This window comes from Anoplophora glabripennis, unplaced genomic scaffold (assembly GCF_000390285.2).
Source record: "Anoplophora glabripennis isolate ALB-LARVAE unplaced genomic scaffold, Agla_2.0 scaffold193, whole genome shotgun sequence".
Taxonomy (NCBI): Eukaryota; Metazoa; Arthropoda; class Insecta; order Coleoptera; family Cerambycidae; genus Anoplophora; species Anoplophora glabripennis.
Genome location: NW_019416490.1, coordinates 169,359 through 193,354, shown reverse-complemented (window position 1 = coordinate 193,354; position 23,996 = coordinate 169,359). Strand labels below are relative to the sequence as shown.

At 32.3% G+C, this 23,996-nt stretch overlaps 1 protein-coding gene across 1 annotated transcript in view; it reads left to right on the top strand.

Moving 5' to 3' along the window:
* Positions 1-8,079: 8,079 nt before the first annotated feature.
* Positions 8,080-23,996, top strand: part of LOC108907328 (leucine-rich repeat-containing protein 24) — a 164,909-nt gene continuing 148,992 nt past the window's right edge. Inside the window, exon 1 of the mRNA XM_018710966.1 lies at positions 8,080-8,599. The gene's annotated coding sequence lies outside the window, so the exon portion shown is untranslated. The remainder of the gene's footprint in view (positions 8,600-23,996) is intronic.

Here is a 23,996-nt window from a genome sequence, read left to right as displayed (position 1 = left end):
TTTGCCAGTGAGTACATTTCAGTGTAACAACAACCTACCTCTAACTGCCTCGGTATCAACCAGAAGTAATCCGATGTTTTATTAATAAACTGCTGTGAACTCTTCTCTTTGGGCGTAGCAAACTGTATGATTTGAATTCTCTCACGGAAATTCAACAATAAAGCAGGAAATCAATAAATGAGTCGCCAGGGCAACTGAAAACTATGGATGTACTAGTAAATAGGCAATATCGAAATTATTTGGCCGGAGTTGCCCGAGTTCCAAATAAATTGAAAGCTACATTTTCTATGCTAACCTAATTGGCGCAGAAATAATATAAAATGGTGCTGGAATAAACACAGGATTTTATTACCGAATCCAAATATCGGGCCTACAGTAAAAATTTCCTGTATTTTTACACTATCTAACAGATTTAATTATTTTATTGTCGCTTAACATTTGAAGAAGAATAATTACTGTAAATATCCTTAATTAATTACTCAGGAACAATGAAGATATTCAAAATTTATAGTAGCTACCTACATTGAACATTTAAACAAAAATTAACCATTGGAGTCGGAATTAATGGCGGATTGAGGAGTTCCAACTGACAAAAAGTTATATACCTTTAAAGATAGTTTTGTTACAGATTTGGATAGTTAGTAATTTAACTTTGAAGTGTGTCTTGCTACGCGAAATTCTATCACCGCCAAAAAATTTAAAGATACGTCGAAAACTACGAAAGGCCACGAAAATCTACAAACTTATCCAAATACTTTCAAAGGTTAATTAAATTAATAAGGGCCAAAGGTCAACGACCCTTGGGCCACATGTCAGTGACACTGGATTTTAAAAACCAATTTTTTTTATATTTTAAAGCTGCTTCGGATTATTTTAATGTTATTTGACAGCGACAAGAATTTTTTTGCAGCGTACGGCTAGTTTGTCGTATTTTGTTGTATTCTAAATCCATTTTACTAGATCTTAATGTTTTCTGACACTGTTGCTATTGATTGTGAGAGAAATCTCACAGAAATTAACAAACCTTTCCTTTCGCCATATTCTGTAAAAAAACACGTGTCACACTAATTATCTCTTTCATATCGCTTTCTCAAACTGCATTCCAAAAAGAAGAACAGTAAAGTGTTAATCATAATTTCAAATTTATTAACGACAACAAATAATAACGAACACGATAAAATGATAGTACATATATCTTAAATTCCGAAATGTCTAAAGAAATGGTTTAAAATTCATATGTTTAAATACGTTTTGTCAGTTCTCACAAAAGCTGCCACTAAATAAAGCTTCCAACGTGGCTGTCGAATCATTTACAGTGAGTATCGAACAGTGCATCAGCATTAGCACTACAAATCTGATATTCGCCAGACTCATTTCGTTAGCTATCCCCTAAGTGCATTGGAGCTCTTCGCGAGTGTCGACTAACGACATGTGCAAGAGATAAAAGCAATATGCACTTGACGGGAGTGTGACAGTTTGTTGCTTAAACCGTTCCGGCTAACGATGTACCTAATTTGATTTTATTGGCACTGCATTTCTTCAGAACGACCTCCGGGGATTGTGAGCGACGAACACCCTTGAATTTCTAGCTTATACAGAATGTGTTGTGCTTCAAGCAGTCGCTGACCTAGGTGACAATAGGCCCCTGTGGCTAAAAATCAATTATATATAAAGAGTGCAACAGAAGTGATGGACGTAATCTTGTGACCGATTATGATTGAAGAACTACAGGATAGTCGGTTTTAGGATTTTATAATGGATTTCATACGGAAATATTTTATATGCGATTATTTTATACTTATAACTTCTTTTTCTAAAAATATTCTCTCTTCTTTATATTTTCTAAATGTTTGGCAGTAATGTGATATTATGTCCAATTAAAAATTAAAAACAGAAAATGGTGGAGGCGCAGCTCGATGTGCACTTTGACATAAAATCACAAATATTTCCTAAACTGTTAATTTTACCGAGTTGAACCAAGAGGGTATTATTGTTGGCAAATTCTTCAGGGAACTTATTTTTGATAGAGGCAGATTTCGATCGCCATTTATGCAAAAATTCTGGGTTGTTAACCATTGGGTATAGCCCGTCCTGGCGTTCTGGGCATAATGAAGTATCACTTATAACATCAGAAACAAGCTATAGGCATGTGTTATCGATCACCAAATTTGTATCATCCTGAAGTTAATAGTTTAGATACTGTAAATAAAAATAACATTTTAATTTTCACATTTGAGAGCCCGTAACTTGTTGACGAAGGCCCGTATGAAAAAAATTTATATGAAGAACTGATATTATTTTGACCTCATGTATGTATTTGTACTCGACATATTTTGTATCAAGTACCAGGATACCCTGTATGCACACACAAATACACACATAATATACATACATAAATTAATACAATAAATATAAAATAATACAGCAAACATTTATTTAAAGAAATCTGGGGTACTGTAAAAATACTATTCAGTTAAATAAAATTTAAGGTCGTATATAAATTTTTTCAGTATGTATAGTTTTTATGTGACTTGGAAGCTGAATATAAATTTTGGCTCCAATACTACTTACTCTAGAGTAAGGAAGATATAAGTCATCTCTAGTTCTAATATTTCTATTACGGATACAGAATTGGTAAAAAAACTGAAATTTATTATTAAAAACGAACAGTCAGATCTCATAAATATACAAGCCATTCAAGATAAGAATTTTAAATTTTCTGAAAATATTTACACATCAGTGTATGCTAGGGGCATCAGCAATGCAACGCAATATTCTTTTCTAGGCTACAAAAACGTCTCGTGAAAGAGTAGAAAACTTTTGGTTTTTCCTTCAATAGAAAAAAAACAGGGGCATTTGTCTGACTGTATTTACACAAATGTTTGCGAACTGTTTTTATAGTCCGGCCAAATTAGTCATAAAAATAATGGTCAAATAACAAAAATTCCGCCAGAGCTAAATTTTGCTAGAGACCTTGGGTACATCATTAGAAATAAAGTGTCAAAAGTCCCCACCGATCCCATGTGTGCTAAAAATGTTATTCGGGATCAAAGGTCAAAATTTGAGGTTTTTTGGATTTTTTTTCAAAACGGTATATTTCATCAAAAAAGTAGCTCCGACAAAAATTATAGATCTCAAAATTATCGCGATATCTCAGGAATGGTGATTCTTAAAAAAAAATTATAAGGACCATTTTTGTAGATAATTTTAAGATCTATAATTTTTGTCAGGACTACTTTTTTGATGAAACATCGTTTTCCAAAAAAATCCAATAAGCCTTAAATTTTGACCTTTGACCCCGAATAACATTTTTAGCACACATGAGATCGATGGGGACTTTTGACACTTTATTTCTAATGGTGTACCCAAGGTCTCCACCAAAATTTAGCTCAAGTCAGAATTTTCGTTATTTGAAATGTCTATTTAGACCGGGCTATTAAACAGAATTAATACATGTTTTTTCTGTTTACGGACAAAAGCCTATACCTAGGTCTCAACTGGACTGCTCTGTACACGAAAAAGTTTTTGTTGAATCGCCAATAGACGTCTGTCCCAAAATATTTTCTTTTTTCATCAGTAATAATTAGTCTACATCATAATTGATATTGACAGTTACTCATATTTCTATTTTAACAGACAGAAATGTCGGGAACTACTTTTTAAACTTGTTGTTGATATACGAAGAAAAAAAGTAGCTTGACAAGTAAGATGTAACTAACGCCATCTACCAATTACCATAAAATGAACTATTTCTTTTTAATTTTCGATCGATACATTACTTCTGAAGTGTTTAACTTGATTGGTAAAAACGGTTCTCAATATATCGCCAATATTAAAAGATATTAAATTTAATTTTAACATCCTGTAGATTGAAAACGGCAACATTTGATCAAAACGTTCGCAGATGGGCTAAATTTGTGATGAGTTTCTACATGAGCACCCTAAAGAAACTTTCTTTTAACGTATGATTAAAATCTAGCAGAAGCCTTTGGGTATGTTCTATATTTAGGTACAAAAAGCTTAAAAAAAATAAATAAAAAGTTACTGCATTAGTAGCGCTGCTGTTTTCCTTTGAGAGAATCAACTACTGCATATGCAGTATTACATGCAGTGGCGTGGTGATTTCCGTTATTACACTTACTAGTACTCGTATGGAAAGTGTGATTGTGAAAAATCACGTAATCTTAAAACAATTCTTATATTTGTTAAAAAATATATGTAAGTTTCATATTCATTGACGTTTATTCCAGCAAAAAATTCCAGAAAAAATATTTTAAGTGTTTTTTTCAGTTTTCTTCAATTTTTAATTTCAGAAAATAATGAAATATTTCCTACTCTTTTCGAACTGTTACATCAATCTTACTCCAAAGCCGATTGAACCAAACTTTGCTGTAAAAGGTAAAAGTGCCGAAAAACACGAAGTCCTTTTACATTGTTCCATATGGCTGTCCACCGATGGAGTGCAGGCAATATTATCCCTCCACATCTTCCGTATATATTCCACATAATTTATAGCCCTTGATTTAAATTATTCCGGTCACATTTTCCACAGAGTGGCAGAACTAAGAGGTTGAGTACCGCTTTAAATCATGGGGGGTAAAAATGATTTTATTATTGTATGGAGCTGGAATCCGCATTATACGGCTAGAACAATCCTTGCACTGCCTGCCTACATAATTCAAAAGCATGCCTCGAAACTTCAAAGGGAAGTTTTTACGTCTGAAACAAAAAATATTCCGATTTCAGTGATGAATTCTTTTACCTATTTGACCAAATATATGATGTGAGGCCGGTAGAAATATCCTTCTCAATCACAAAAATGGATTCCAACAAAAATATTTTATTAATATTATTAATAGGAATTTCAGACTTGATTAAAACTTTTTGTTGTGAGTAAAATTGTATAAACAATATATTAACAAAGTATAATCACATATAAGTGTTGCTTTCATTCTCACAACATCAACGATATCTCTACTATGAAATATGTGGGTTTTAATTTGTTTCTAATGGTTGAATATCCACTAATATGGTTTCGCCAGAGGGTAAGAGAGATCACATTGTGTATGGTTACCCAAATTGTTCCTATTAAGACAACAGAGAATTTTTAACTGTTTAATACTTCATGACTTAACCAATTTTCAGTTTAAAGACAAAATTCTACTAGAATATTATTACCTTCGCCTCTAAAATCATGTCCAATAAGCAAACGTTTGGACAGTTAACTAAAGCTAACTAATCTAATATAATAAAGGCGAATTCTTTACTCAGGGAATACCCTTTTATAAATTGTACCTAGACCATAAAACTTAGAAATAGTTATTTATGTATTAAGCCGGTTATGTTATTCCCGAGTTTTATGATGGCAAGCTTGGGTTTGGAGGGACTTACGGGTCCTACTCAACGTTGCAGTGGTCAAAGGATAAATAGAATTTACCTTAAAATTACTTTATAAGGGAATCCCTACAATATAACGAATTTGATTGGTTCATTTAAGAATAATTTTAACCTGACGAGTGAAGAGAAGTACAGAGAGATGTACTGAGAGCAGTTCTTCTTGAGCATTCGGTTGACTGTGGATCCGTTATAGGGCCTCTGGTTGTTGTCATAAAACACCTCGAGTACTTTATTTGTAACGTTTTATTTTAAATCATTTTCATTTACGGTATTACTTATTATTTCGTGAAGATGAGTGACACGAGTAGTGATATTAACGCCCAAGTTATTATATTATTCAATTTTACTGCAATAAAAGTACCTAATACATTTTTGTATAATTTTATCAAAATACTTTTTATACAGGATTACAATTGTGATATTTTTTTGCACAAAATGGGGGACCAAAAGAATATAAAAGGCATTTTACTGTGCTCATCAGGGGTGAAGAAGAAGTAAAATAACTAATAGCACAGTACTGGACATAAACTTGCGCTAACAGGAGCAATTTTCCCGGCTTATGAATTTAAGGGCACGTTAGCCGTTAGCGAATGATAAATGCTTGCAATTGTTTAGTTACAATTAGCAGAAGTAAATAGAATAACGCGTGCTTTAGATAATACCTTCCCATTCCCTGGGTCCTGAAAACCGTAACGGCAGATATTCTACAAATTCCATAAAACGCACGCCTCTGGTCTTAAGTATAGTTGGAATTTTATCGCCAACAACGGCTTCACTATTGTTGAGTTGCCTGACGTAGGCAGGACGCCAGGTAAAAGTACAACCATCTGTCGGTTTAAGAGAAGGGCGATGAACCTGACCGCCACTGGTCGCAAAATTAATTTGGTTTAAAGGAGAGAAGTCTGTCTAATCTAGGAACAACTTGTTAGTACCATCATAAACCATCAGGTAGAAATCTCGATAACATTTTTTATTCATTAAATTTTTGAGGTTAGGTTTTTTTAGTGGAAAGGAATGGGCTATACTTCAAGGGTAATTTCCTTATATGAATAAATTGATTCATATCAAGTTACCTTAGTATAATTTGGCTTCAAGTTCAAGGAAATGAAGAAAATAGAACCTTAAGTTTTTAAGGAAGCTAAATTGTACTAAGAACCTAACCTGAAAAGTTATATTACTGAAGAAGATAGCAGCTAACAATCTCTGGCATATGGTCTAACGGTGACATATTTAGCATATTTATTAAAATCTTATCTGTAACAAATTTCAATGCAATTTGTTGTTTTTTTTTTTTTTGGAAAAGATGTAGATAAAATTTGGTGTAAAAACATCTTTGACGCCCTGTATATCAATAACAAAAATTGATAGTCTCATAGACCGTAAGAAAAAATCATCTTATTTTTGATATTATATCATCCCTTAAATTACTTGCATTAATTTCCATAACATCCTGTATGTATTTAAACAAAATTTGTTGTTTCCTATTTTACATATTATATTCAGTTTTACAATTCATATAACGTATACAGTAAATTACTTTTTCAACAAATTCTTACTTTGTTAAATGAATTAAAACAAAATGTATGTATGTATTAAAATTTAAGTGTAAACGTAGGTTATAATTATAGAGATTCTGCACTTTATTGATCTGCGCCACCGATAAAATTATTTTCCTATGAATTATTTATAGTCCATATTATCTTTACTTAAGGATTTCTTCCATTTTATCCTTCCTTTTCCCTTCCTTTTCCCTTCCTTTCCTTTTTTATTCTTTGCCACCTAGTACCCTATTCAGTAGCAGATAAAGCGTTTTTCAACCATTTTCTTTATTAGCACTACTTCTAATATACTATCATTTCTGAATTGGAAAGTGTGTTACATTTTGTTGCCCTAAACTAAATCTAAACTATTATCACGTGAAAAAATACACCACAGCCGGTGAAAGAAAATGTTGTGTTTAATATCAATTTTTAAAGTCGAATAAAAATTTTTATAAGTTATGAGCGAAGTTGCTTGTAGAGGTCTTTTAATATCTCATGAGCCGCGAAATGCGCGAAAGTCGTGGCGTATCCCCATAATTCTTCTAATAAGCACGTTGTGAAAACATTGACTCAGAACTAGACCATGTGCATTATTACAAGTAGACATGAACTAAGGCGCTCGGGCATCAATAAAGTCAACTGGCGAACGTTCGTTATATATATTTTTATTGTTTAAATTAAAATAATAAAGAATAGGGCATTTTATTATGATATTTGTAATCGGATCAAAGGCTTGTTTACGCTAGAGCTCGAGAGAGACTGTGAATAATAGGTGTAATGTTTTTAGGACGTAGAATAATTTAGGCGACGGTCGGAATTATGTTTCTGCGCATATGAAGGTCAAAGCTCATAAGATTTTAAAACATCTCTACAATTCACATTAATTGCAATAGTAGATTAGTATTCAGCGACAAAACGTGAAACATTTTTTTATGTAAATATGTACCCTGTTGTCTCTTGCTATTACGCTCTAAATACAAACAACCTTTGGTGGAACACCTCTCCAGCTAGCTACACATTATGGTTTTATTTGTTATCACCAATCGCTTCTGCGCACACCAATCCTATACACGTTGTTTACCTGTGCACCCAAATTCGTCAACTACTCTGCAAACTAAATTGCGGACGAATTTATGTGAAAATACATCGATCAGATGATAAAGTAGTACATACACAGTTACGCAAAAGTAAAAATGGCGTACGACTAAGTGAAAACAGTGAGAGTAACGCGTAAAGGCTAACAGCGGCGTTTGCGGAGTTTTCATCGCGGACTGCAGATCAAATTTGTGTCCAAGAAGACGGCGGCCTACGGCGTGGCTCGCATTAAACCCAGTATTTGTGAGTAATCGTGCCTTGGACGAACGAAGACGAAGCAAAGTGAACGCATTTTCGCTTAGTCTCTAGTCGCTCCACTCCAGTGCAAGCGTGAGGAATGCCAGACAACAGTTAGATTCGGTCTCCTGATTTTTCGAGTGTACAAACCAGTGAGTAACCGTACGGGGTGTTCCCAATTTGTGCTGTGTTTTGTGCCATAAGTCTCTTATCTAACCACCTAGTGCAATATTTACTACCCATGTGATACGATGTGATGTGTTACGTTTCTTTTAACGGAGTAACTGGAGCTCAATTCAATATAATCGCCGTGTGGATTATGCAGAGAGGTAAGGTTTTTTCGTAGGCACCTATTCTAATACGCTCTCAGTCTCCCTTGTCTGTGTTATGCTTTGTGGAAGCCGTTTGATGTCTTCTGCACCTTTAAGAAACGCGAAATGCAGTTAGCGATGGAGCCGCATTTTTACTTTGCCTCTTCTTGCTTTTTATTTTGCCCGGTTTTATTCGTTTTGTCTGTGCAAGTGGCATGCGACCGCTTTTTCAACTTGAAGTTGCACTAAAAACATTAGTGTTGCTTTGCTTTTTTAGTGAACTCTCTAAAAACGTATTTAAATATCTAAAAGATAAGTCTATTGAACAGATAACTTGGAATAACTAATTGACGACATAATGGCAATTCTTAGAAACAAATGAATAACGTTACCTCGATAGATATGATTTATTTAATAACAATTTTTATCGAATTAATCAAACGTGGCTTGGTAGGTGGTAGAAGTTCAATTATTAATATAGAGGTTTAGTTTGTGTTCAAAAATTTACACCTAAAATTTATATACAGAATTACACACAATATTTAACCATTCGCACACATGTGCAAGTGTCGGTACAAAATATTAAATAATAATAATACGCGGGGTATTTTTTTGTAAAAAAAGTGTTTTTTCTCATATTTTCGAAACTGGTTGACCAAATCAAATCAAATTGTCTAAAGGGTAGTACCTAATAAATCCACACGATTTGAATATGGTGGTGATAAATGAGAAAATTTAGGGGTGGTGTTCAGGAGCGTCGTCATCTGTTTATGTGCAGTGGTTCTGAGCCACTGGAATGTTCTCAAAAATAGAAGCATTTTATGGTTTAGCATTTATGAATGATTTGCTAATATCTCCAGAAAAATAATATTTTTTAAATTTTACAAAAATACTAGTTACTTCTTTTTTGTGTGCTCTTATAATGAGGATGTATAAAGATTATAGTTCTGTTGTAGGTATTTCTTAAGGAAAGAAACTACTCTAACAAAAAAACGTACCTATATCATTTTATAATAACAACATAAAATTGCAAATTTTGCGACCTAGCATAATCATACCAATGCGAAACCACTTAATATTGAAATAAAAACAATTCATATATATGGAAATTTCCAACATATATGTCGTAATAAGGCAACCTGTTCATTTGTGTTGGAAAATTATTGGTCTCTAAGCATTTTCGTCGAACAAACTCAGCGTCTCATTTTTATTACTCAGTAAATAAATCAATTACGTTCAGTATAATTCAAAGGTCATTAACACGAGAGTACATACATGTACTAAACTGAGACTCGACGTATTCAAAGCATGCATTATCCTATTAAAATGGTCCAGTATGGATCTCAGGACGGAGTTGTTAATAATTTTTGTACATACAAAGGATCACATCAATTAAGCAGTGTTACAATTCATAGAGAAATAAAAGATTATTTAAATTTAAAGCTTTCTAACGTTGTTAGCAGTCTCTGAATATTTTATGACAAAACTGTATTTGAAAATGTTTTGAAAATTTAAATTTAGTACAACAGCATCGAATATGATTTTATTTTCTGTAGTTCATTTAACTCACTGATACACTAAATGATCCAATTTTTATATCGCTTTTCACATTTTGCACAATGCCATTAATGGTCTGTTCGTAAAATATCAAAGGATAACTGTTATTACGCTTTTATCATATTAAACTCGGGAAAATTTAATGAAATGTCAATAAGGTTTACCGACATGCGGTGTGTATATTATCACTTGACACCAGCCCCTGATTGGACAAATAGGTTAGTAGATATGTGTAACCACCATTTGTTCAAACGGAGTAGAAATTCATATTTCTAAATTTGTAACTATCAAATTTTATATAAACTGATTTTAATTAGCGGTATATAAAAAATATAGATATAATAAAAAGACCCTTTGGTAAATCGCAATTAAAAAAGAATACCCTGTATATACAGCCATGTTTTCAAAACGGCGTTTCAATATAGCGTTTTGTTTAATTATTATCGACTTCCAAGCATCGTTAAATATGTAAATACCAATTAAATTTAATTAAAATCTACATATTTTATTTATCGTGATAGCGGTAACCTCGATACCAGCTTTTGTGTAAGTATTTAAAAAACTCCATAATACAAGTTTATCATAAATTATAAAATTGTCAATAAATATACGCTGTTGTTTCACAGGCCTGAATTTTTGTACGAAGCTTTAACAATACCTAATTAAAAAGCTACTTTTCATTGTAATATGAAAAGTGAAAATAACTATTATCCTCGCTATTATCTACTTAATATCGTAATGTACACAGGAAATTAATATATTTAATTGAAAAATGTTGGAATTAATAAAGATAATATAAATAGATAGCAGCGACGTCAACATTTCCAGTGCTTTTAAATTAATTTCTGTTTTAATTAACAGTGACAAAATAACATCAATGGCAATCATGGTGGATCCATTCATTGTTAATGGAAGAGCGTAAAATACGTACAACAAAGGAGAGTGACCTTAGCATTTTCCAAATATCTAACAGCAGTATTGTTCTAACTTTAACTGATTATGGAGACTGCTTTCAACTTTAGTCAGATACATCAATGCTTTGTCTAAAGAATAATGCTGCAATGCTTGTTGACTCACATTCTGTTCAAATAAAGCGTAAGAGAAAAGGTATTTAGCTCTAACTTGAACGCTATCATTCCGGAAAATATGCTTGCATGTTCGTATGTCAAGTCCTTATCTGTGTGCACTTATTCTATTTTACCCTATTTTTAAATGTCTAAAAGACGTGTAGGCATAATGCTGAAGAGTAAGCTGACAAATACTAAAAATTTACCTACTTTTAACTTGAATATGTACCCCTGCACTTGTTTGTCTATTTTTTAAATTATTATTTATTCACTGTTTTTTAAGATTCATTCATTTCAATTTGAGTGGCTAAGACAAGAAAAATGGTCCGAATATCGCTGAAGACGATTGTGTAGGATGATGAAACTTATGTTAAAGATTTATCGGGGTCTATGCCACTGCCAGCTTTAACAAAATGCATAATTTATAATGCTTATAAAAAAGTAACAACTCGAAAATCATTTTTTAGCTACAAATTATCAAAATATTTCATGCCGTCATAGGTACCGGACCTTTAAATATATAATTTGTTAACCCCAATCTATCTACGTCAAACTTCTTGAAAGATAAGTATTTTACAAAATATGGATTTTTTTTAACTTCTACCTGCTTATATCTTGAAAACGAAGCATTTTCGAACATTCCTTGGCAGTGCATTTTTGCTTATTTTGATCATCTGCATTCAAACGTTAAATGTTGAAATTTGAAACAAATTTTGATATACAGTGCGTTTATGATGAAATACAGTGCGTTTATGATGATTCGTTTAAAATTCAGGTAATTATTTTGGAGAAAAAACGTCGCTCAGACACGCCGATTAATATTTTTAGTTGCAGATTTTTTTATGAGAAAATTACATACACCTTGTATATTATGCCATTTTTGAATTGTACTATAAATTCTGGACACTTTTGTACAACATACCATATGTCTAAAATCAATGGTTTTCGTAATAATGACGTTTGAAATATGATAAATGGAGAAAAAGGTTTAATCATAAAACATTATTTAAATAACAATAGCTTTATAATAAATGTTCAATGTTTTGTCCCTTTACTTCAATACATTTTTGTAGTCGAAGGATTGTTTCCCGTTGAACGTTTTCAATTACCTCTACTGAAATAAGTCTTATTTTCTGGCGTATTCTCTGTTTAAAGTCATTATTTGGTCTATTCACATAAACTTTAGATTTCAAATAACCCCATAAAAAGAAATCTAAAGGGGTTAAATCTGGTGACCTTGATGGCCACTCAATAGGACCTCCTTGTCCAATCCAATTTTATTAGAGAAAATTAAGTCAAGAAATTGTCGAACAGCAATTGCAAAATGAAGATTGTTGGAACCACATGTCATTATGAGGAATATCTGGATCTTGTGGATTAGGAAACACAAAGCTAAAGCGGGGATGAGTTCAAACTAAAGTAAGCGTAAGTAGCGTTCTCCATTCGAATTTTCTTCAAAAAATAAGATCCAAGAATTCGGTATTCGACAATACCTGCCCAAACATTTAATTTTTGCTGATCCTGTGAGTGACAGACCTGTGTCCAACAAAAATTTTCAGTTGCCCAGTATCTGCAGGTTTGTCTGTTTACGTGACCGCTGATTTTAGAGATATGGTATGTTGTACAAAAAGTACAATTCAAAAATGGCATAATATACAGGGTGTTCCATTAAAAAATCAATCATAACTGCTTATGTTCATATTGAGACACCCTGTATACCTACAATTTTCTTATGTCAAAGGATCCTCAACTAAAAACACTAATCGACGTATCCGAGCGTTTTTCCACAAAATAATTACCTCAATTTTAAACGTATTTTTCCTTTCATCATGAACGGACTGTATTTTTAAAATTTTTGACGTAAAATACCGTGTGATTACTCCTCTAGATACTTTCTGAGAAAATTCAATATCTAATAACTCTACCAGTAAATATTTGTTTAATTAGTTTTTATTTTTGTAACCTAATAATTTTGCTCCTTTATTTAAATTATTTTTTTTTTATTTTTCGGTTTTGCATCAAATTTAACTCTTTCGCTTTGGCGGTTCCTGCAAAAACCAAGCAAATTCCGAGGCGAATTCATTCAGAAGGCACGCGAAAGCCGGAGGTTGCTCATGTTTGCTTAGCTCTTGCCTGTGCAGAGGGCGGTTTCGGAGCCGATGTGGAACAAAATTAATGTTTGGAATAAATCCACAGAAGGCGTAGTGCATAATGCCCGCAAAAAACATTATATGCATGTAATTAAGTTCTAGTTTTAATTAAAGTCTGGAAACGGAGAAACTTGCGTCTGTCAGCGTCCGACCAGATTTTTTGCTCTCATATTTATGCAAACTGCTCAACTTGTTTGTACAAAATGGAGTTCTGAAGTTACAACAAAATGTTAGAATGCATTCAGGTAGGGCTCCGAATCACAATACGTCTTCCCGGCGAGTAGCAATATTGAAAAGCAACGGGGAGTTCTAAAGGTAACCATACACTACTTAGTTTAGACGCCACGGGTTGCAATAGTTACAATTTACTTTGTATAAGCAAATATTAGAGACGTTTTGATTACACTCGATGGAAGTTGTTAAAATAACACTGCTAGTCATACGGATGTTCTAAATTGTAATTAATTTGATTCTCTATTTGACTGATTTAAATTTGTGTAATATTCTATAACAAATATTGAAGGAATTATTAATATCCTCAAAACAGTTTGTAGAATTAATGTTAAATAGTCCTAATTTTTATCATTGCTACCAAAGTTGCATCCGTTTCCTTACACCTGTTTTAATTTTATCAATTTTAAACTCACTAAAAATTGCCCAAGGAACTGTGACATTCATTTTACGTTACAATAAGTTGACTAAAATATTGGTATATAATTTAAGGTTACCAAGTTTTAGAACAGAAAATCAATCATGGCAACAAGAAACTGCCAACCATAGTAGTAGACGTATAACTTAAGTCAAGCTAACGTAACTGCAATAACAAATACGTGTATTTAACCTATTCCTTAAATATTTGTAGAACTAGTGTCAAAATTGTAAAGCGTAACTAAAAACAATACCATATTACTCAATGAATAGGAAAAATGACCAATATTGGTACATGAATGGGTTATTTTCTAATTTATTGACATCAAAAATCAAGATAGGTTAAAAATATTCTACCTGAATTTTTCCTTATTTTATTTTTACTTCATTTAAGTGTTTAAAAAAAATAATATGCGTCGTGACTAATCAAAAATTTTATACCCAGCAGCAAATGCAGTAATTTTTTAAAATATTTTATTACCGTAATAAAATAATGATCCGGTACTTGATAAAAAAGAGTCGAGTACAAATAGATGAGCTCAAAATAATATCAGTTCTTCATATATTTTTTTTTCATAGGGGCCTTTGTAAATAAGTTACGGGCCCTCAAAAGTGAAAATTAAAGTATTTTTATTTAGTCTCTAAACTATTGATTTCAGCGTGATGCAAATTTGGTTATCGATAACACATGTGTATAGCTTATTTTTGATGTTGTAAGTGAAACTTCATTATGCCTAGAAAGCCAGGGACGGACTATGCCCAATTATTAACAACCCAGAATTTTTGCATAAATGACGATCGCAATCTGCCTGCATCAAAAATAAGTTCCCAAAAGAATTTTCCGACGATAAACTCGATAAAATTAACAGTTTAGGAAATATTTGTGATTTTATGTCATATAGTGACATCGAGCGGCGCCTCCACCATTTTTTGTTTTTACTTTTTATTTAGACATAATAATTACTATTTTAGAACGGTACATATTTTTAAAATAAGACCCTACAAAATCTTACTGTTTGCTATTGTAATTTTCACTAACAAATTTGGCACACACTTTACACAACACAAAATAGAAAAACAAAACAAGAATAAGTTAAAGTCAGTTAAGTATTCACCTCCAAAAATATGTCCATTCAGATGTTTCTCAAAAACGTATAGACCTATTAAATTATTACCTATTATGTATGGGCAGGAATAGTGGGTAATAATTTAATAGGTCCATACGTCTTTGAGGAACGTTTGAATGGAGTATTTGGAGTTTTTGCAAAATAATTTGCAGCCTCTTTTAGACGATGTTCCATTACACACCCGAAGAAACGTTTGGTTCATGAACGATGGAGCTTCTCCCAGTTTCAATATTAATGTACGAAATTATTTATCTATTGTGATTGATAATAAATGGATTGGGAAAGGAGGCTCGATTTCATGGCCACCACGTTTTCCAGACTTTAACCCGATGAACTTCTTTGTATGAGGATACGTGAAAAGTTTAGCGAACTCATCCCCAGTACAGTTAAAGGACGAATTACTACAAATAATTAATGTCCATTGTGATAATATTAGACATACCCCAGAAATGTTTTTTCGTGTACAAACAAATAACATTAATAGACTTAGGAAGTATGTGGAGGTGGAAGGTGCCCATATTGAAAATGAATTTTGATAGTTGTCTTTCTTTGAAATTTTTTTTTAGCTTACATTAACTTATTCTGGTTTTGTTTTTCTATTTTGTGGTATGTATAAAGTGTGTTTGTCAAACTTTATAACAGGCGCTGTTTGATGTGCACTGTGGCATAAAATCACAAATATTTCCTAAACTGTCAATTTTACCAAGTTGAACCAAGAGGGTATTATCGTAGGAAAATATTTCAGGGAACTTATTTTTGATGCAAGCAGATTGCGATAGTCATCTATGAAAAATTCTGGTTTGTTAAAAATTGGGCATAGACCGTCCCTAGCGTTCTGGGCATAATGTAGTTTCACTTACAACATCAAAAACAAGCTGTACGAACGTGTTATCGATCATCAGATTTGCATCATACTGAAGTTAATAGTTTAGAGACTGTAAATAAAAATAACCTTTAAATTTTCACCTTTGAGGGCCCGTGACTTGTTAACGAAGGCCTGTATGAAAAAAATTTATATGAAGAATTGATTTTATTTTGAGCTCATCTATTTGTACTCGACTTTTTTGTATCAACTACAGGGACACCCTGTATATAATAATTCCAGATATTGATAATTATCCCTCGGTCAAACTCAAAATATAATTACGTTTGTAGTTATCAAATTCTTTTAAAAATATAGTTTTAATTGGTACTTTAGTATGTAAATTACTTTTACTTGTAAACAAAATATCATTTCGGTTATGATAAATCTCCCAATCTAACAACAATAGTTTTCTCTCATTTCTTCCATTATTTAGCGGAGGATTCAGTAATATTGGGTTCCTACCTAAAAATATCAGTGCAGAAAACGCGAGCAGCTATGCCATCAATGTGCCAAAAGACATAATGTTAAATATCAAATTAAAATAAAAAATTACCATTTTAAAATATTTTATTTCACCAGAAATACTTAAAAAAAATAGGTACCTATCTATATATTAAAAACGGCGGAATGTTTTCAACCTCTTGGACTAGAAGCAAGGAAATTTATCTTGCTTTGCATATTAGATTTATCAATATAACTTGGTTATTTTTTTGCTGCCCTTTTTCTCTTTGTCTATTATTAAAAACATAACTGAAGGAAATAAGATTTTGCTATAGTTATTATCTGTAAAGAACATTTGACAAAAATTTTAAGAAATTTGGTAAATTAAAATTTAACTAACATGTTGCACAATTAAAGAATAAAAACACTCAATTAAAAAATAATGAATTCCATAGTTTTCGAAAACGAATTGTTGAGCGTTTAAATAGGAATTAGAAATATAAAGCAATTTGTAAATTTTCCTGCAAACCTTTTCTTTTCTTAACTTAGTAGTATCTCATATTTTTGAGCAATAATCCCTTTTAGATATGAAGATCAGACTTGATTCGTGTGTACGGACTCCTCTAGTTCATCCAACAAAACTATAGGGCGCTCGCTGGATGCATTGAACATTGAACTGGCTGCAGTGGCGCTACGTTGCCGTCCAAAACTTGCCAATAAATTTCTTCTGAAACCATTAAAACTAACTTTTAACCTCGCCCTGGAATTCGCGATAAACGATTCAGTTACATTTAAATTACTGCATTCTTTGCGGTCGGGATTTAGCGGGCGGTGGTAATTTCACTGGATTTTTATGGGAATTACAAAAATAACGCTTTTTCCGGCTACTTTATTACACATTGTTACAATTATGACTGTTGTGTAGCACATCTCGAATGTGGATAGACTAAAAATTCACGAGGGGTGTTCTTTTATTTTTTAAAGGAATTCCAGTCGCTAGGCATGTGTCAGGAATCAAAATTTTAAAACTTTGCCATATCTGTGATATATTATAGTATGGTATATTATGGTCACTTTATATATTCCAGTGAAATAAACAATAATCAAGCATGATACACGCCTAACAATCGCCTGGCTGCGAAACTATTGGTCTAAAAGGATCTTACTGCGATTCCCACCAAGGAACGATCATTAAAGAATACAGAATCGAACTTCACATCTTACAAGTTTTCATTTCGTGCGTATCATTTGCGGTTTAATTTTATTGCGATGTTATGTTGTTTTGGATTAATTTTAGATGTCTGGCACTGATTCGGCTGATGAAGTGACTTGCGCAAAGATTTATTTTTGAGTTTTCTACTCCACGAAATAATTTCACTTTCCCAAAAGCATCTCTGTCTACTTTTATGATCACTTGTGACTATAGTATATGTACGTATATTTCTCAAATTTATTTAACTACGAATAAAATTTGATCTAAACAATGAAACTAGCTATATGCAAAGAAATTACAATTATGGTGTAGTTCCTTTATAACAATTTTAGGGAAGGTCAGCTCAAAATATGCAATCATTAAGTTACATGAATGTTCTTGGAATTGATTACATACATTAGTAAAAAAATATATATTAGAAACCGAAAACAATGGAATATAAAAAAAGATAAAAGCTTTTACGTTACGCTACGTTGTAGCGGATATTATATTTAACCGAGTATTTAATAAACTCGTACAATTTTTATATTCAGTAGTTCAGTATTGTGGTGACACTCGATGTCCTGCCAAACCAATGTTGTTGCGTGTCATCACAACTAGTATATTTACCGATATTTACTTCCAACCAATATCCATGGTTCCATCTCTATTACTAATTACAAAAATTGTAATAATCAAAACTTGCTCCAGTTTTTCGATATTTTCCTAAGGACTATCCTTTGTTTTTGAGATATTTTGCGACTCTTAATATATAAAAAAATAGTTTTATTACTTTTAAGGAACCTTTTAAGGAATCAAAATTGTACCAAAACAGTTTAAAGTTTAAGGAATAGAAGTTGGGGCAACAAATTAGGTTTTTCGCAAAAGCAACTTCTTTATGTAAAATGAAATTTGACTTGACAAACTCTGTAAAAACACTAACTTCAAAAACACAATGTTATTGGGAGAGAAAAAATATATCGACCTCTAGCAGAAGCTCTAAAACTAATAACACTGATGTATTGGTCTCGGTTTACCCCTTGGCATTCACTCAGTTTTATCAGAAGTGGGATAAAGTATTTACAACTCAGAAGTGGGATAAGATGTTTAACTCATAATTATCAACTTTTAGACTTTATTTATGAAAATGTGCATCTAGATAACGTGGATAAGATCTACAAAAATTATTTAAAGCAAAACTGGGGCGCTTAATCTAGATAAAGACGGCGATAACAGATTAAATCGTTACAGACCTAAATATTTAGAACGGGACTGATTAGTATTTATTGTGCGTGATCACGAAGTTAATAGTTTACTCTAGGGCTTAGGCAATTTGAGTCGATCGTTAACGCTGGATTTCAGTTTTGAAATTCAGTCGGGAATTATGCTTTACATTGGAAACTTCTCAAGCAAACCCTATGTGTTAATCGTTCTGTTATTTGTTTAACTCGCATTCTTAACCCACTTAAATGTTTGTGTAAATATTGTGCTGGTGTTTATATTCCGTTTTATCTCTAGCATTTTTGTGTGGGTCTAACCTATGCCCCGGAGTCGAGGCCATAAAAGGATAACCGATGTTTCAATTTGGTAATGGGGGCGACGATAGGTAGATGCTTTTTAAGGACCTCTGCATTGTACTTTTATTCGACACGATATGAGAACATGCACTTAACCAAATAAGGTTGAATGATATACAAGATATACAGGGTGGATCTGATAATAAAGAGGGTTAAAAAAATTCTATGAACACACATACAGCTCGGCCTAGTGTCTGAGTTATAGGGTATTACATTTTTGTAGAAAAAATTTTTGCCTAAATAACACACACCGGTAGAAGTAATTTATAGAAATTTGGTATATTAGTTCCCCAAATTAGTCTGCAATCTGCACATTTTGTTTTTCTAAAAATAAAAGAAATGTTTATACAATGTATTTTGTAACCAATGGACTATATAGTAAAGGGAGGTTTCTGGAATCAAAATAGGTAGGTCTAACCCAACTTGCTTTAGTGCAAAAGTTAATGATAACAAACATACAGGGAATAATGGGAATAATTCCAAATATTTAGGATTTTCACCACCAAGAACGGCGGTGACAACATTTTTAACATTAAGGCGATATTTTGCACTGTATTAGCTATGTCCTGTCCAATCTTGGTTAGTGCAACTCCCTCGGTTTTGTAAATGCAATACCTATGTATGTATTCAGCCACGAAAATTTAATAATTCCAAATATTTTGAATTTTCACCACCAAGAACGGCGGTGACAACATTTTTAACATTAAGGCGATGTTTTGCACTGTATTAGCTATGTTCCTTCCATATTTGGTTAGTACAACTTTCTCGGTTTCGAAAATATAATATTTATGTATTTTTTCAGCCACGAAAATTGAATAATTCTATTTATTTCGAATTTTCACCACTATGAACGGCGGTGACAACATTTTTAACATTAAGACGATGTTTCGCATTATATTAGCTACGTCCTGACCATATTTGGTTAGTGCAACTTTCTCAGTTTGGAAAATATAATATTTATGTATTTTTTCAGCCACGAAAATTTAATAATTCTGTTTATTTCGAATTTTCACCACCTAGAACGGCGGTGACATTTTTATCATTAAGGCGATGTTTCGTATTAGCTATGTCCTGTCCAAATTTGGTCAGTAGGGGGTCAAAGATAAAAAAGTTTGGACCAAATTAAGTCTACGCAGTTTATCGCTTTAAAAGATATATATATTGTTAACTAAAATAATTAAAGAAATTGTATTAAAACGATAAAAAAATTTAATAAACTAAATACTAATAAATCAGAACGTACAAAATAAATATTAAACACCATTTAAAACTAAGAACAAGAAGAGTAAGAAAATACTATGTTGCTGCACAAAAATTATTTATCCGTGTTTGAATAAATGTTGAAAGTGACCACCATTTACTTCATGCATTTTCTATATCTTTTTAAAAAATTTCTCCTGACCAAGATGTTTTATGCAGCCCCTAAAGTAAAAGTCCATTAGATTTAAATCCGGACTACGAAGAGGCTATGGATTGTCGATGCCTCGTCCAACATCAGTTGAGAAAGATATATTCAGGTGATTCCGGATTTCCATCGGATAGAAAGGCTCCATGCAAATACCACATACTATGACGAATTTTTAATGGTATATCTTGCAACTGAAATAAATGTTACAAAAACGTTCAAATAATGTTTTCTAAGTTTAGGTTCTCAGGAAGTTCAATAGTGCCAATTAAATGATCGTCAACTATTTCAAAGCAAATGTTCATTTTAAACTCACACTGAAAATCTTTGAAATAACCATGAACATAACTTTCTATCCGGTTAACACCTATTGGTATAAGTTTCTGCATATCTCCCTGCTGCAGTTCTTTCGTTAAAATTTTGTTGGCAATAAACCGAAATCATATTTGTCATTTCATAATTGGTAAATAAGTTGTAATAATATATTTATTTTAAATGTGCTATATTTACTATTAGAACTATTATTAAAAAAACGGGATTTAAGAGAAAACTAAACAATAGGAGTCAAATTATTGCTAATACTCGCCTCTAGGAGCCCTTGTGTCAAAAATTTTGTTTGTGTTATTTTAGATTAACCTATTTTAACTCCAGGATCCTCCCATTACAGTATGGCTTATTCGTTAAAAACACCGGTATATAGGAGAGGAATTTCTCCTAAAGTAGCTATAGCTCCTTAAAAGTAAGTTCCGAAAGTAAATTTTTTTTAGATATCTTCATTGCAGGTCAAATGGTCATACAGGGTTCTACGCATAAAAAATAGACCTGCTTGATTCCGTCAGCCTACGGGTATTTAAGACTGTATTAAAGCGAAAGGCTAGACACACAGTATATATAAATAGCTAATTATACTGATTGATTCAAAGTACATACATTTTATCTTTTCTGCCAGTTTATACTTCCATCATTTCGATCATTATCCGTCAGGTTAACAAAGAAGTAATGACGAGAAGCGTATTCCCCAATTTCGCTTCGTAACCCTGTGTAATATACTCCCTAAACTGATTTCGTGAGGATGCGGATATAAAAAGCAAATAAAAAGTCTTACGAGTAGGCGTCTCGAATTGTATAGCGTATTCATCAGGGAACAGAGCCAGTCAAACCGGCGCCTATAATCGAGTCATTAGCTCGCCATCCAGATCCCTTCAGAACAAGGATGAAAAGGATTCTTTTGCTCGTTGTATTGTGAAGCAGAGGGTGAAGCTTCGAGTGAAGTATGCCATATACTTGTGCACTCTTATTGATATGGTGTACAAATAATTATACTGAACAACAGTGAAGCCTTTGTATTTAGTATTGCAATTATTTCAGCATGATCTTCTGAAGTTAAAGATAAAAATATCAGTACTGACTAATGAAAATGAAAGTGTATCATTGAAATTCAATTTCTTCATAATTGCTTGCTTGTGCTCTAGGTTCAAAATAGTAGGCAGCTACTCAACAAGTCAGTTTAAGGGGTTCCATCAAACATATATGTGAATTTTGGTGAAAAATTAGACGACTATCCTTACAAATTCGCACTCACTTTAGTATATCCAATAGTTAGGTAGGTAAGTACTTTTCTATTTATATTTCAACATTTTTTTTATTTCTATAAAAAGTCTAGTTGCTTATAGTTGCAACACTAAGGCGACACAAATGCAGTAAAACCACTAGAACTGCTATAACGAACCTGAAAATAGAATAACAAGTTTTTATTTTAGCTTAGGTTCAGCTCACAGTGGTATGGTAGTAACATATTACTCTTTCTCATTTAAACTATATGTAGAACGTACGAAAATGACTTAATTCGTAAAAATTATTTTATTCGTCTGCGTCACACTGATTTTTTTTTTAATATTGCAAATCCATTTTTAAACGTCATTGCCAATTTCATTTATTTTTCCAACGCATACGTGAAACACTTCTGACAGATCCCTTTTTAAAGAAAATTTCTGCGGCATTATTTACAATATTGCACATTGTTTCTTAGTTATACATTCTTAATAGTTGTTTATCTTTCAACGTTAAATTTAATCGTTTACACGTCATGATTATTTTCAGTTGGCCACTAACATGTGCAATTAATATATCCTTCCCACTTGTACGCTTATGACACGCACTGACACTGAAAACTGACACACGACAGAATATCAAGAAGTCATTTTATGCAACTCCAATCTCTCTTTTTGTACACGTTAAGCAGAAATAAAATAGTCGCTTGAAACCACAGAAAAACTGAGGTTTGATTTATTTATGACTTATTGCCTACTATTTTGGACCTGGAATACAAGAACGTCTTTATGGGGACCTAACTTTTATAATTAGGTCGATTCATAAACAAAAAGGAGACTTTCAAATTCTTAATGTGAATTAATAAATATTACGCTAGATGTTAAGTAACAAACCTGGCAGTTGCTTTGATCTTTTATTAATTCATAAATTTATACTTTAATAACTTAAATCCTGTTACTTATACTGGGGTCTGTTCGTAACTTAACATTTTTACTGGCACTTTTATATTAGCTATCGTAAATGTATACATATTTTGATAGGATATTAAGTCAGTGTTAACTTATGCTCTAAACAAAACATAACTGTTTTAATGCCCAATTTATGTACTGGTATTTATTCTAGGCGCGTTAGAAGTGGTAAATATTGCTATAAATCGTCTCTATTTTTAAGTACTAATAAGTTACAACCCCAGTGGTGTCTGATTTAGTTTAAGAGTACAGTGAAATATAATTTTTAACTTGCTCCTACTTATTTCATTCTAGAAAGTATATTTTTCTCTTAAAAAATTCTAACGCTTGTAATACAAGGTGCGTTCCAAAATTCTATTTCTATTCTATTCAAAAAATGTCTATTTCTGATGAGACTATTGGTAATTCGGAAAGTTAGATTTAAGTACTGATGTATTGTGAAAATTTCATGACATTTGGACGAATAGAAGCGTCAGAACTGACAGTATGTTTGTGTCATAGGTACAAAAATGAGCATCGAACAAGGAGCTAATATTAAGTTTTGTATATCTTGTTAATTTGTCGCATTTTGGTTAACATGTGTGCTACCGAAAAGTGTGAGCAAGGTTTGTTCCGCACAAGTTGACTGACGACCAAGAATACTCAGAATTCAACATTCGAAGAACATAATCAAGGAGGCCAAAAGAGACAAAAACTTCCTTTACAGCATTGTAACTGATGATGAAATGTAGTGTCTTCAATACGATCCAGAAACCAAGCACCACAGTGCTGTGTGGAAGGCTCCAGCTAAAACCCAAAAAATCTCGAAAAGTGAAAAGTGAAGACAATGTTGATTTGTTTTTATGATTCCAAGGGCATTGTTCACAA